At 40.2% G+C, this 14,960-nt stretch overlaps 1 non-coding gene across 1 annotated transcript; it reads left to right on the top strand.

The window, feature by feature from the left end:
* The first annotated feature begins 10,465 nt into the window (after window positions 1-10,465).
* Window positions 10,466-10,571, top strand: LOC134098575 (U6 spliceosomal RNA). Its single transcript, XR_009941072.1, has one exon. It is a non-coding gene; the product is annotated as a U6 spliceosomal RNA (small nuclear RNA).
* Window positions 10,572-14,960: the final 4,389 nt, after the last annotated feature.

Here is a 14,960-nt window from a genome sequence, read left to right on the forward strand (position 1 = left end):
GGCAAAAGTGGAACTGCACTGGGAAATGCTGGTGGATTTATGGGCCTCAGGGAGGAGTCTAATCATCCAAACAGCCAATCAACGACAGCTGTGACCAGGAAAATAACCAATATACTGTATCATTTCATTTCCAGTGTGACAGGGAGTCAACAAACATTGTGCAATCACAATACAACCAACCATGCGCTCATGTTTGTGTGTCTATCTATGTATGTATGTATGTATGTATGTAAGTATGCATGTGTGTGTGTGCATTGTCACTCTTTTTTCGTAACTGACTGTTGCAAATCCTCCTTATAGAATTTGAGAAAATATGCCTCTTTCTTATGAAGCCGTGTCATTGCTTGAGCACACATGCACACCGAGACCAGGCAGGTCAGACGGGTGGAGGTTGGAGGGCCCTTTGTCCTCATATCACTTGGTCTGAGCATGAGGCTGCCTCATTCAACTCCTACCATCATATCACTTGGTCTGAGCATGAGGCTGTCTCATTCAACTCCTACCATCATATCACTTGGTCTGAGCATGAGGCTGTCTCATTCAACTCTTACCATCATATCACTTGGTCTGAGCATGAGGCTGTCTCATTCAACTCCTACCATCATATCACTTGGTCTGAGCATGAGGCTGTCTCATTCAACTCCTACCATCATATCACTTGGTCTGAGCATGAGGCTGTCTCATTCAACTCCTACCATCATATCACTTGGTCTGAGCATGAGGCTGTCTCATTCAACTCCTACCATCATATCACTTGGTCTGGCCACTTGATTGTTATTGCATTACATGACATTACATTCAGCGGACATTACCAAAGTGACATATCATCTACAGTATATAACAAGGGGTTACATTGTCATCACAATGAAGCAACTTGGGGCTAATTGCTTTGCTCAAGGGCACAACAGTGGAAGCCGGGAATTGAACCAACAACTTTCAGGCTACTGCATGCTAGCCCAGCTCCTTAACCACTACAGTACAGTGTAAAGTGGTTACCCTACCACGCCCCACTGTTTTACAGGCTATATTAGCCCTCCTACAATCTGGACTGTGGTCATAACATCTAGCCTACATTTTATAACTTATTGCCATAAATATTTAATAACAAGCCATGTTGTTGCCCTGTTCACTTTTGCACTATCCCCACTGCACACACTCTACCATAGCTTATCATGGCCAATGCATCACATGGTCAGCCTATGTGTGTGTGTTTGTTGTGTTATGGTTGTATAAGCCATACTGGGTGCCTAAAATGTCCCTCCCTCCCTACCTACAGTACAATACCTCCCACCCTATCACTGTTTCCTGGGCCATTACAATTTACTGAGCATATGAGCATCAATGTGAACATTTATTTGTTCATAGGGCTCTGGGAACACATAGGGCCCTTGAACTGGGAACGTAGGACCCTTGAACTGGGAATCATAGGGCCCTTCAACTGGGAACACATAGGGCCCTTCAACTGGGAACGTAGGACCCTTGAACTGGGAATCATAGGACCCTTGAACTGGGAACATATGACCCTTGAACTGGGAATCATAGGGCCCTTGAACTGGGAATCATAGGCTCTTTGTCATAATCCCATTATATGTGCCATATATATCCAGGGAACATAATAGTTCACACTGTGTGTTATATGTGCAGGCTAACATATAGTATCCATGGAGACTTAAGGTTGCCTCATCACACGTTATATTTTGGCAGTTGACCGCCAACTCCGTCAAGGTCAGTCTGACATGATGGGGACTCGACACGACACTGCAGCGACACGGCGCCCTGTCCTCTGTTAAACACAGCAAGACGTTTGGAGAGTTCACACTGTCCCCTTCCCTTTTTGAGTAACCATGAAAAGTAATCATATCAACAAAGCCAGAAGTCAAAGACAAATGTGTTTTATATGGCACATTACATCCATTTCTATACAGCACCATTCGATAGGCTACCAGGAGGAACTTTTATGAGTGTGCAATTAGTCTTGTGGTAGCCAATGCGCTTTGAGTACTTTGTAAAATGTGTAGGAAATGTGGAAAATGCACAGCATTTAAACAGGTTACAATGTAATGTTGTAATGTTGTTCCAGTGGGAGACCCTCACTAACAAAATAAAACACAAAGAGGAAACATTGTGTTATTGAGCAGATTTATTATGCAATTTTATAAAGGTATACCATAAATGCAAATGCAACCTGTTAAACTACCAGTGGATATTCTCATTTCAGTTTCATGATTTTGTCTGAAATCCCCTGGAAATTAGTAGCTTTAGGCCTTGGCCTATGGTGTGATGACGCCAACTCAACATCACCTAATGCAACCAGGCACCTGTTCTCAGAGTAAAGTGGTAGCATTTACCAGACAAATCTGTTGTTTTAGCGAGGTAGCTTTAAATAAATATCTACTGCGAAGGCAGCAGATCGGAGGTCATTTCTATAGTCAGGGTTATTTTGCAGATATCAGCAGTGTTTGGTTCCTTCAAGCCACATGATCTTTGATTGGTTGTTCAGCTACCCCCTCCTGCCTTCTCGCTTTAAATAAAGCAGCAGGACCAGCTTCATTTTCTAAGACAACAACAATCCAGAATTAGTATCCGCAATACCTGATTTATCTGGTCCTCTCCGTACCTCCAGCAACTTACCGTAAGTATCTTCCATACCTTCCACTCTTTACCGTATCGTCCATTTCTTGTGGTGATCAGCTTTATTCTTTTTATGGCATGAATGACCACAACTCATTGTCTTAATAAACTCATTGGTAGGCTTTGTTTCTTTGGTATGCTTTTTGTATCACTGTTACTGGATATTTTCATGCGCTTGTTTATGTCACAGACTTTCATATTGCACTTACAACATTTACAAGTTACCAAAATCAACAGATTAAATCAAATTAAACTTCCCAATCAAGATAGAACAATGTTCCTTCAAATCATTGGTGTATCAATCTATGGAAGTGTTTTGATGTTTGACACAAACCTTTGATGCGTTTAGTGTGTCAGCCTCATCATGGGTCAAGCTGCTGCGGCCGCTGCGAAAACTGCTGCTGCAGTGGACAGTGCTGTGGCAGGCACTGGGGCTGTCATCAAGATAGTAAGCTACATATATATATATATATATATACTTAACATTAAAGGCGTCTCATCAAGATAGTAAGCTATATATACTGTATATATTTAACATTAAAGGCGTCTCATCAAGACAGTAAGATACTGTATATATTTAACATTATAGGCGTCTCATCAAGATAGTAAGCCACATATATAGTGGGGTACGAATTGTCATGAAATAATGGTCCCGTAGGATTTTTTTGCTAAAATTGATTTTTTTGTTTTATTTGCTTTATTTGGGGTCCTACTGTTGAAAAATGACGGGGTGCAAATTTTCTGACCCCGTTTTGCCCTTCCTCTGGGGGGCGCTTTCTCACCTTGGCCAGGATACTGACTGCAATCATACATCTACTAATAATGATCACATTTTCACAATCTTGGTGTCAATTTAGGGGTTATTGAGGATGCTGAGTCCATTTATGACAGTTGCATTGTGATCAGAAGTTGTTATGACTCATTTTTACATAACATTGCAGTAATAAAGGCAAATCCAATGGGGCAACGTCGCCAAACAGTAAGTGAGCTCATATCTTGGGAACGCTTTGATGTATGTTAACGAAACTTGGTCACATGACAACTGACCCCCTCCCAAGGGTACACAACAAATTTGGTGTAATTTGGCCACTAGGGGGCGCTATAATTAGCGAACCTGCGTTTAGGGGTTACAGTATATCATGATGACGTTGGTTAGAAAAATTCCAATGGCTAGTCATACTCTTCAAACTCATATTGATGATCATTGCAAATTTTACCCACTCATTATAAACAATTGCCCATTTTGGATTTTCCTGAAAGAGAAACTAGATCATCAGCAGTCAGAACTTTGTTTGGCCCCCTCATTGCTGCTTACCAATTTTTGTCAAAGATAACTATTTCAACACAAGATATGTCTTTTAATTCTGTCTGATGACACAAAGCTGAGAATCACATTGCTAAGATACAGACAGAAGATACAAGAAGACAAAATTATCAAATGATGCCATTTGTAATGGATCCCTTTTAACCCTATGAGCCCTATTGACCAAGTGCGTCAAAAAACACTCCCACTCTTCTCTGTTACATTGCTCCGCAATTATTAGTTGCAGCGAGATGAAGCCTTTATAATACGAAAGAGCAGAACTGGGGCTTTCCAACGAGACTAAACACTTGTCATTAAATTAAATCAAAGTATATCATATTTATAGTCTATACTGCTCTCTGCATTCACCCGCACATCCATTACTCTCGCTTGAATTACTCACGAACCCGGGATCGCACAGACATGCACGCATATCAGATGAAAGAGGAGAAACAGAGCTTTCCATTGATACCAAATACATCCTTCTGTGTTGTAAAAATAGACAAAGTGACAAACAAATAATAATGTCATATAGCTTAGGCTACCATTACTCTCATTTGATTTACTCTTGAACCAAAGATCAGAAAGCTATGGCACACATGTCAGATGAAAGAGGAGACACAGAGCTATCCACAGATACCATACAACCTTCTAGGTCATGAAAGAGACGAAGTGACAGCAAAATAATAACTTCATTTAGCTCCACTTACCCCATGTTTTTGTGTATTTCTTGTGGCATAATAGCTTATGTTCATAATCCAACATTATCATGTGTTTCTCTATGGCAAGGCACATTCATAATCCAGTTTTGAGATCCTAGCAAATTCCTGTATGGTATCCAATTCATTTGCATCCAAATTTGTTTGACAAATAAACACTTTTTTGCCTTTACTTTGTTCATTGCGATGCAGTAAAAAGTTATTACCGTAATTTCCCGACTATTAGCCGCAGCTTATACATTGATTTTGCAAAACTTTTACCGCTATGAGGTTAATACAGGGGGGGCAGTTAATATGGTGTTAATATGGTTTTGTTTCTTTTAACTTGCATAAAACACTGTCCTGTGGCTTATACACAATGCGGCTTATATGCGGGAAATTACTGTATAGAGAATCATCATGTGTGCACGTAATGTGTGCCACGCAAACAAGTCAGGTTAGATCAGCTCGTGTCACAAATATGGAGCACAAAAAGTGTCAAAAAATCATTTCTCATCACTAAATCAAAATTGCCATTTATTTCTGTAAGGCACACACCACATATTTCTGTAAATTGCTCAGCTCCAAAGTATCCCTCCACCATGGTTCTTGTATTATGTAGCATGTGTGAATGGCACTTACAATGACCAGGATAAATACTTCTAACTAAAGGTAGTGGAAATGCCCTTAAAACAGCCTAGGGCTCATAGGGTTTCTCCTATCCTTTGGATTTGAAGAACCACCTTATTTAGAGAGCTAGAATTTTACATGTGATTTTTCCTCTCATCTCTCGGTTTAGATTTTCTTGCTCCAAATTTCAAATTGAAATCGAGACTTTCATATAACACACAGTCTTCAGTTTACTGATAGTGAAACATTTCTGGGGTATTTTGTGTCATACTGCTTGTCACACTTTACAAGAAAAAGATAATTTTCTCATTTCATCCGATATTGATTTTCATACATTTTTACATAACGATTTTTAGCTGCCATCCATTACAAATGGCATCATTTGATAATTTTGTCTTCTTGTATCTTCTGTCTGTATCTTAGCAATGTGATTCTCAGCTTTGTGTCATTAGACAGAATTAAAAGACATATCTTGTGTTGAAATAGTTATCTTTGACAAAAATTGGCAAGCAGCAATGAGGGGGCCAAACAAAGTTGTGACTGCTGATGATCTAGTTTCTCTTTCAGGAAAATCCAAAATGGGCAATTGTTTATAATGAGTGGGTAAAATTTGCAATGATCATCAATATGAGTATGAAGAGTATGACTAGCCATTGGATTTTTTTTGCTAACCCAACATCATCATGATCTACTGTAACCTCTAAATGCAGGTTTGCTAATTATAGCGCCCCCCATTGGCTAAATTACACCAAATTTGTTGTGTACCCTTGGGAGGGGGTCAGCTGTCATTTGACCAAGTTTCGTTAACATACATTAAAGCGTTCCCAAGATATGAGCTCACTTACTGTTTGGCGACTTTGCCCCATTGGATTTGCCTTTATTACTGCAATGTTATGTAAAAATGAGTCATAACAACTTCTGATCACAATGAAACTGTCATAAATGGACTCAGCATCCTCAACAACCCCTAAATTGACACCAAGATTGTGAAAATGTGATCAGTAGATGTATGATTGCAGTCAGTATCCTGGCCAAGGTGAGAAAGCGCCCCCCAGAGGAAGGGCAAAACGGGGTCAGAAAATTTGCACCCCGTCATTTTTCAACAGTAGGACCCCAAATAAAGCAAATAAAACGAAAAAATCAATTTTAGCAAAAAAATCCTACGGAATTACAATTCGTACCCCACTAATATATACTGTATATACTGTATATATATATATATATATTTAACATTAAAGACGTCTCATCAAGACAGTAAGATACTGCATATATTTAACATTATAGGCGTCTCATCAAGATAGTAAGCTACATATATATAGTAGATATATATACAGTGCCTATAGAAAGTTATCATACCCTTTTGAAATAGTTACTTTTTTTGTCTTACAGCCTGAAATCAAAACCCATTTTAAAAAAAATCTTTTCCAGTTTTATTTACAAATGTAGCTGTACAAGATCAAAATAATGAAAAAAAAGTCAACAGTTCTGAAAATTAATAAAAAATGAAAAACTAGAATAACAGGGTTGGAAAAGTCATCATACCCCTGACTTAATACTTTGTAAAGCTTCCTTTTGCTTTCATTACAGCCATCAATCTGTTTGGATATGTCTCTATTATAGCTTTGCACACCCAGATAGGGGAATATTTGCCCAATTTCCCGTGCAGAAATGTTGAAATTTAGTCAAATTCTGTAGGGAATGGCGATGGACTGCTCTCTTCAAGTCAACCCACATATTTTCTATAGGATTTAAGTCAGGGCTCTGACTTTGCCACTCAAGGATATTCACCATCCTATCCTTAAGCCACTGCTTTGTTCTTTTGGCAGTATGTTTAGGATTTTTGTCGTGTTGGAAGGCGAATGACCTCCCCATCCTCAGCTGTTTAGGAGAGGGACGCAGGTTTTCCTCAAGAATTTTGGTGTACTTGGCAGCATCCATTTTCCCTTCTATCCTGACCAATTGCCCAGTCCCCGCTGAAGAGAAACATCCCCAAAACATAACGTTGCCCCCACCATGCTTCAAAGTAGGTATGGTGTGTTTTGGGTGTGTTTGGGTGTGTATACAGTGTTCGGTTAGCGCCTGGAGCTCAGTCCAAAAACTTCAATCTTAGTCTCCAAAAAGTTCGATCTTAGTCTCATCTGACCATATAAGCTTTTTCCACATGGTAGCAGAATATTCCAGATGTGTTTTTGCACTTAACTCCAAGCGCAATGTTTGGCGAAAACCAACACAGTACACCACCCAAAACACACCATACCTAGTGTGAAGCATGGTGGGGGCAACATTATGTTGTGGGGATGTTTCTTTTCAGCGGGAACTGGGCAATTGGTCAGGATAGAAGGGAAAATGGATGCTGCCAAGTACACCCACATTCTTAAGGAAAACCTGCGTCCCTCTCCTACACAGCTGAGGATGGGGAGGTCATTCGCCTTCCAACACGACAACAATCCTAAACATACTGCCAAAAGAACAAAGCAGTGGCTTAAGGATAGGATGGTGAATATCCTTGAGTGGCAAAGTCAGAGCCCTGACTTAAATACTATAGAAAATATGTGGGTTGACTTGAAGAGAGCAGTCCATCGCCATTCCCTACAGAATTTGACTAAATTTTAACATTTCTGTACGGAAAATTGGGCAAATATTCCCCTATCTAGGTGTGCAAAGCTATAATAGAGACATATCCAAACAGATTGATGGCTGTAATGAAAGCAAAAGGAAGCTTTACAAAGTATTAAGTCAGGGGTATGATGACTTTTCCAACCCTGTTATTCTAGTTTTTAATTTTTTATTAATTTTCAGAACTGTTTACTTTTTTTTCATTATTTTGATGTTGTACAGCTAAATTTGTTAATAAAACTGGAAAAGATTTTTTTAAAAATGGGTTTTGATTTCAGGCTGTAAGACAAAAAAAGTAACTATTTCAAAAGGGTATGATGACTTTCTATAGGCACTGTATATAGTAGATATATAGTAGATATATATATAGTATATATATACACACTGTATTTAACATTAAAGGCGTCTCATCAAGACAGTAAGATACTGTATATATTTATATAGTATATAGTATATATATATATTTATATAGTATATATATACACACTGTATTTAACATTAAAGGCGTCTCATCAAGACAGTAAGATACTGTATATATTTAACATTATAGGCGTCTCATCAAGATAGTAAGCTACATATATATACTGTATATATTTAACATTAAAGGCGTCTCATCAAGATAGTAAGCTACATATATATTTAACATTCAAGGCGTCTCATCAAGATAGTAAGCTACATATATATATATATTTAACATGAAAGGCGTCTCATCAAGATAGTAAGCTACATATTTAACATTAAAGACGTCTCATCAAGATAGTAAGCTACATATATATATACTGTATATATTTAACATTAAAGGCGTCTCATCAAGATAGTAAGCTATATATATATATATATATTCAACATTAAAGATATTAAGCTTTAACAGCAGTAAAGGTCTCCGCTGATTTAGCACTGTATGTAATTCATCATGTTGATGGTTTAATGTTACGAGTGAAAATGTCTCCATGTTTTTGTCTAAATGTATGGTCTATTGGTCTCCTTTCTTCTCTAATTCCACCGCACACACACACTGGTGTGTGTTGTTGTCACTTGGTGTGTAGGTGGGCGAGGTGCAGAGCTGGATCAAACACAACACCATCGTGGCCAACGGTTACGGGAGCACCATCTACGTGAGAGTGAGAGCGCCCAAACAAACGTTTGCAGAGCAAATCCCAGCAAACAGCGCTGTGACGTTCCAAACGGCGAAGGGCCAGGTCACTGTGATGGTGTCTCGTGATGATGACCGCGGCAACACTCTTGCTACAAGGACACTGCAGTCTGATCTCAGTGTTATAGTCAAGAATAGCAATGGCCATCCAAACATTGTCAGGTCAAAGTACGGTACCATTTGGCAAGAGGACTAGAACCACACTGGATTTGGGAGTGTAGCCTAGTAGTCACTTGCCGGCACCAGCTTAAATAAATCAAATAAATCAAATAAAAACAGTGCAATGACATCAATACCAATTGCTATTCCATTTTGCTTAAAAAGACATCTTGGTTAAAAACATGTTCTTTTGTCATTTCAATAAAATACTAACCCAGAAGAAGGTCCAAGGTGTTGTGCTTGTTTTTAAACACGTGCAGTCCTAAATACAGTAAAGGCTTTCTTGCACTTAGATCCACTTGAGGGCCAGAATCTGAACTGAAAGCATGTAGGGTGAGGGATGTTCTGATGTGAACTGGCTACATTTTGATGACAAGTATTGTAAATTGTAAGTTACACCTTAGTGTATGTGGAAGTTTGATTGGACAAGATTCCCATTTAGGCCTTTACTGTTTGTGTAGGCTAATTTGTTGACAGACCATGTCATTGAGGCTACAGAGAGTAAAAGCCAGTATGCTACTGCATATAGCACAATGGGAAAAAATTAGAAAAAAAATAGAAATGTGAACATACAGGACAATCTCCTTATAAAACTGCACATGCAGTGCTGTAGGAATTACAGCGCAGTCTTCCTACTCTTCCTGACGTTCTTGTCTGTTGGGCCACAAATTCTCAATCCACATCACAACTTGGCGAATAACTTGTGTTGTAAGGCGATGAGTTGGGAGTATGTTTGGTTTGGGAACCACATGTGAAGTCTTCATGAGGTAAATTGGAATAAGTGCGCCATCTGGCGGTCGATGTGTGTTAAACAAAGAGGCAGGATTGACTCACTCATATCTGGAACCGATGGTAGGGAACGTCACAAATTGAGGTTGGATTGTGTAGTTGGGTTATATATTCAACGAACCTTCATAGCCATTGAAGGTAAATGTATAACGTGCTTGGAGATAAATAATCGCGTAGGCCTACACTTAAAGGCTAGAGCTAGACCAATGAACAGACGACAATGGACCGCGCGGGCAGTACCCATAATGCAAAGCCCCGAGAGTCCGAACAGACTTCGGCAACATGTGGACAATCATTCCAAATCAGCTACATAAATAATGTCGATGTGCAATGAACTATTGGTTAGTAGAGTGGCGGGTTTTGAGGTCACACATGCACCGAATTCAGTGTATTAGTGATGGAATTACAGATTGGAGTGGAACACCGTCATGTAGGCTGATCTATGCCATCTCGACTATATATCTGCCGCGAACCGTCATAAGAATCGTGCTCGCTTCGGCAGCACGCCTACTAAAATTGGTACGATACAGAGAAGATTAGCATGGCCCTGTGCAAGGTTGACATGATAATTCGTGAGGCGTAATCAATTTTTAAGTTTTTCGCTATAAAAACGGTAGGCTAACATTTTCGTAAAATCACATGTTTCTCTGTAGACTAAAAATACACAGAGCAGCCGCCAGAGAGAGCACTTGGCCATGTCGTACATTCCTAGTCACTGCAGCACACCAAGCTACCACCAGATGGCGACTTTGATCATGGTAAGCAGGCCGTTTTGCCCTTCTCAGAAGACACGTTGTATTTGTCTGATTATTTAGTGACGGACTGAAATTAAGTTTATTGAGGATTCAAACATAAATGATTTTAAACATGAGAGCTGTTCATCCTGAAGAATCACTAGCTGTCCCAGATTTTATATAGTAGAGAACTTTATTGTCCCCATGGGGAACTTATTTCTCAGCAAATGGGGCTTGGACATGAGCTAATAGCCTACAGTATCAAAACATAAAACAATAACATAACAGCCCCCAAGCACATTGACGTCACACATTAAGCCCAAGACATGACAGGGACGGTGGGACATGTAAACATTAAACATTTAGACAAACAGGAAAAACAGTTTCTACACATGGCATCAATGCATAGTGACCAGTAATGCACTGAGGCTGTTTGAGTGCACAGGATATAATAATAATAATAATAATAATAATAATAATAATAATAATAATAATAATAATAATAATAATAAATGATAATACTAAAATGTACAATGATAAATGTACAAATGTACAGATGTGCACGTTGGTGATTGTCCAGATGTGACGTCTTGCTCAAGCCCGCTGAGCAGGGTACGGCACAATTTAAATCCAGTGTTTTACCTTGTAGGCCTATGTTTATTAAAAAGGCTAATTGCTGGTGGGGTGGATGATTTCTTAGTCCTGTTCTTAGAAAGGGCAGGGTAACAAAATCTGCTGCCATCAAAGATATTAAATAATGGATGTTTGGCATCTGCTAAAATGGTGTCTATCTTACCAAGTGATCGTTCCCTGTGGATCTGTTCCAGACTTTTTATATTTGTGCCCATCAACTTGCTAGCAGTTGTTACTATTTTCCTAAGCCTACCTTTTTGCGCTTCTGTTGCATTACCAAACCAACAGAGGATGCCAAAGGCTAGGACACTCTCAACAAAGGCACTAGAAAACATCTTGGTTATCCTCTGGGCAACATCAAATGAGACCAACTTCCAAAATTGGTTTATTTGATTTATTTTTTACCAAATAAAGTCTCCGCTGCCCCTTTTTTTGAATAACTATATTTCATCTTTCTGGATGTGGGCCCATTTCTTTGTATGTAAGAGGGATTTCAATTGTTTTGATACCCAGGGTGTGTTATTAGAGTGCATCTTGAATGAGCTGTGATGCAAGCTCTAAGTGCTCAAGTTACAACATTGAGCTCCCCAAGCGAGCTTCTCGTTTTCACGTGCATGCCCATTAAAACACGTGGTGGTTAGCATGCAGGATAGCATTCCAAGTCGCCGGTTCGAATCCTGATAGAAGCCTACTGTAAAATCTGCAAAAAACATTTTTTACATTATGGCTCATTATCTCCTGTGTGTGCAGTTCACTGACAATAGCTATATAAAAACTCTTTATTGCTTTAAAATTGATATAGGACCAGACAACAACGATAACAGCATATAACAACACAATTTCTTAGAAATATGAAGCCATAGGACTTAATTAATGCATAATAAAAGTCCATGAAATAAAATTCATGGACACACAACAGCTCGGGCCTGGAAATAGCTGGTCCCAGCCACTGGCTCGGCTGGATGTGCTGCTGGTGCTGGCCCCTGGAAGGGTGCATGGCTAGTTTTACACAGCAATGTGATAGATTGGTCCACACACTGGGTATAAGCTCCAAAATACACTTTATTTTAATACATAAAAGGCAACGTTTCGATCCCCTAGTGGGATCTTCCTCAGGTTTTACACACACATCGATAAGAACACTGGGCAGTGTAAGGTGTCAAAGCACAGCTGCCAAATAACAACAGCACATCACGGAGGAACACACACGGCATACAATTCGTTTTATTTTTTTACACAGCACACCAATCACAACACAGGCAATGTAAGGTGTCAAAGCACAGGTGCAGAATAACAACAGCACATCACGGAGGAACACACACGGCATACATTCTTTTTTTCCCCTCTTTTTTTTAAACACAGCACATCAATTCCAACAATAGGCAGTGTAAGGTGTAAAGTACAGGTCACAGCATACACAGTGTAAGGTGTAAAGCACAGGTGACAGCATAGGGAGTGTAAGGTGTAAAGTACAGGTGTATTAACACCAACAGCACATCAGGGAGGAACACACATAGCATTTTTTTTTCTTAAACCATATGATAGGCAGGAGATACACAGTATAACTTGTCAGTGCAAATAATCCTAACAGCTCCAAGGCATGACAGTGTTGTACAGGAGTGAATGGGGCACACAATGCTTTTCCACAGTGTCCGTGTGCTGTAGAAGAGTTGTGGCAAGGCGGGTGGACCAGAGTCGAGGGATGGGGAGCACCCTCACAGTCTGCAGGGGCAGTGAGAGGTCCAGGAGGAGAGGCTGTGTGGCTGGAAAAGGTCCCGTTGCAGCTGCAGCGGCAGCAGCTGTTGGTGGTACGGCCACCAAAGGAGCGGTAGAGGCGCCAGTAATCGTACGGGCAGAACAGGCACCGGTGCTGCCACAGCCAGAACGCATTTGAACATATAGTATTGTAGTTACATGTGCAATTTTGAAAGCATGTGTTTTAAGCATGTCATTATCATATGATAGTCCAAAGCATCAAACATACCTCAGCGAGAGGGTCCTGCAGCTCAGGGTTGACCGACCGTGCACACAGGTGCCCGAGGGGATCAAGCGGCAGAGCTGGGTGCATACGGCCTCTACCAGCCGGCTTGCGCTGGGACAGTTGGCAGGACCAGAGGTCTGTCCGACCAGGCAGCTGTGGACAATGGACTAAAACAATAACGGACATGAGCATGATGTGAACATTACATAAAGCAGCTTGTGTGTACATCAGGGAAATATATGATTGATATATAAACTTACAGTTTACAGTTTGCCTCCTTGATCCTCGAGGGGCGTTCCCACTGATCTATAACTAACACTGGATAGACTCCCATTGTTTCCCCCCCATCATTCTTTATGTAGATCATAGTGCTGCCACTAACGACTAATTTTCTAACGATTAATCTTTCGACTAATTTTTCGATTAGTCGACTAATCTAAACGACTATTTTTTGTTGTTGTTGTGTCCGTTTTATTTTTAACTCAACTGAAGGGCCAAAACATGACATATAGCCATATATATACAGTATATGTAGCAGGGTTGGTTATGCTTCTCTGAATTTCCCCACTTTCCCCTGCATATTCTGCGCAGGTTTGTAGTTTTCCCACGCCTCTGGGGTACAGTAGGTAGTAGGGGGGTGTGGCTTGGGTGTGGCTTGGGTGTGGCAGAAGTTGGTTCCCGCGCTGGAGACCCCTTTAAGCTTCCATGTAGCCCCCCTCCTCTGCCTCTTTTTCAACTATCCTGAGGCAGAGGTATGTGTCTTATTGAAGTGTGCTTTGTCTTCTGTTTTATGATTTCTTTTTGTCATGCATCTAGTGTGATAACTAGCATAATGTCTTGTGCACTATACATGAGACACGAGATGACATGCATTTTCATGTGTTCCGACCGTGCACACTTTAAATATGACGTTTAAATGTTTCTTTCGCTGCAGCCGGTTAGCGGACTGCAGGTGTATTAGGCTGGTTAGCGTGCTGCTAGCTGAGACATGTGGTGTTTTAACGAGTGGTTTACCTGATCTGTTTGGCAGGAGCTGTGATGCGCCTTGCTCGCTCCATGCCTGATTTATGCTTTCTTTTCCGACATCTCAGGTATGCCATGTATTGTATTATTGTTGAAAACATTTTGTGATGTAAACTGTACACTGTAAACTGTGCGACTGTAATTGTTTGTCGTGCGCCTTTTTCAACTATCCTGAGGCAGAGGAGCTGTGATGCGCCTTGCTCGCTCCATGCCTGATTTATGCTTTCTTTTCCGACATCTCAGCAATAAAAATTAAAGCAACCAAAGTTCCAGTTGGTTGTGGCGTCCGTCCATTAACACACAACGCAGAGTGATCGAGGGAGGGGAGAGACGACCTCTGTTACATATAGATATGCTCATATCAATATCAGCCTACTTTTGTAGAGTTAATAACAGAATTAATAACATTACAGGCATTGGAGACGGGAGACCAAAAATAAATAGGGGGTCAAAAGCAAAACGATTAGTCAACTAAAAAAATTGGCGTCGACTAATTTTCATAATCGATTAGTTTGATTATGTCGATTAATCGCGGCAGCACTAGTAGATCAGTGAGGATCGAGGCATCGAGGTGCGAGGGAGGACGTATAAATGCTGCATGAGAGGCACC

This window comes from Sardina pilchardus, chromosome 12, assembly GCF_963854185.1.
Source record: "Sardina pilchardus chromosome 12, fSarPil1.1, whole genome shotgun sequence".
In the NCBI taxonomy this organism is placed as follows: domain Eukaryota; kingdom Metazoa; phylum Chordata; class Actinopteri; order Clupeiformes; family Clupeidae; genus Sardina; species Sardina pilchardus.